Source organism: Hipposideros armiger, unplaced genomic scaffold, assembly GCF_001890085.2.
Source record: "Hipposideros armiger isolate ML-2016 unplaced genomic scaffold, ASM189008v1 scaffold_3685, whole genome shotgun sequence".
NCBI classification, from domain to species: Eukaryota; Metazoa; Chordata; class Mammalia; order Chiroptera; family Hipposideridae; genus Hipposideros; species Hipposideros armiger.
Window position 1 is genome coordinate 1162 of NW_017734922.1, and position 1166 is coordinate 2327.

The 1166-nt window shown below is 41.0% G+C and overlaps 1 pseudogene; it reads right to left on the bottom strand.

Annotated features, from left to right (window-relative positions):
* Nucleotides 1-317: 317 nt before the first annotated feature.
* LOC109378782 (60S ribosomal protein L9 pseudogene) lies at nt 318-909 on the bottom strand (annotated as a pseudogene).
* Between the last annotated feature and the right edge of the window lie 257 nt (nt 910-1166).

The window sequence follows — 1166 nt, forward strand, 5'->3', positions numbered from 1 at the left end:
TGTCAAACATTTATTCCACTAAAATGGAACCTCTAGAGAGAGAGACAAATATTTTCTGGAAAGAGGACAACATAGCTATGTTTATGAGCTAGAGACACTCTTAAATTCTGTGATCCACAACAATGTTGTACTCATCACGTAAAGAGGAGAATACGCCTCTGGTCTCCTAAGCTGCTTCTTCAGGTGTAAATTGGAGCAGATTGTGTCTTTTTTTCCCCATATCAATACATGACTTTTATTTTATCTTTAAAATATCACAAATAAGTCTGAGGAATCACTGTACATCTTGGTGTTTCTGTAGCTGAACAACTTAGAACTTATTCATCAGCCTACTGAACTGTTTGTTCCTTTTTCAGCCATAGATACCACCCCAGAATTTTCTGATAGTTTTGTTTTTGTCTGTTGAGGTGTGTGGAATCAAAAGAGCTGAATTTCATACAAGTTCAATATCGTTTCCTTCAAGAATTAACTCATCTTTCTGGACTTGAGATGCTGAACAAACAACCCCTCACCTCATCTGAACCCTGTGTATTTTTCACCCAAGAAATTTTGGGTTTCAACAAGGGAACTGTTCTGAATAACGACGTTGATGGGGAAATGAGCACAGACAGGCCTCATCTTGTAACGGAGGCCAGTGTAACACCCTTGACCATGTTCTGTCCATGACTACAGATAGTGCAAACAGTAGCCAGTTCCTTTCTATCCCCCCCCCCCAATTTGGCAACCCAGAGCCTCTTCTTCTTTCCAAGAAGACTGAGTTCTACATTGATGTGATTGAAGTCCCTCTGCAGGGTGCCTCTGGGGCCCTTCACAATAACGGTGCGTCCCTTCAGCGTGATGTCCACATTTTCTGGAATGTCCACAGTCTGATTGCTGAGAATGGTCTTCATCCTCGCAGTAGATGCAGCAAAAAGAGCCAGACTGTACCTTTTAAGGAATTGGTCCATTTCATCTGGATTAGCAACTCTATAGGCATAGAGTTCTTCACAGTATTCTTTTATTATCCTGTTAATGTCCATGGAATCCATAATGATGTCTCTTCTTTCATTTCTGTTAAATGTAATGTGTACCTTTCTCTCTCTCTCTCTCTCTCTCTCTCTCTCTCTCTCTCTCTCTCTCTCTCTCTCTCTCTAGCTTGGCTAGAGGCTTATCAATTTTATTGACCC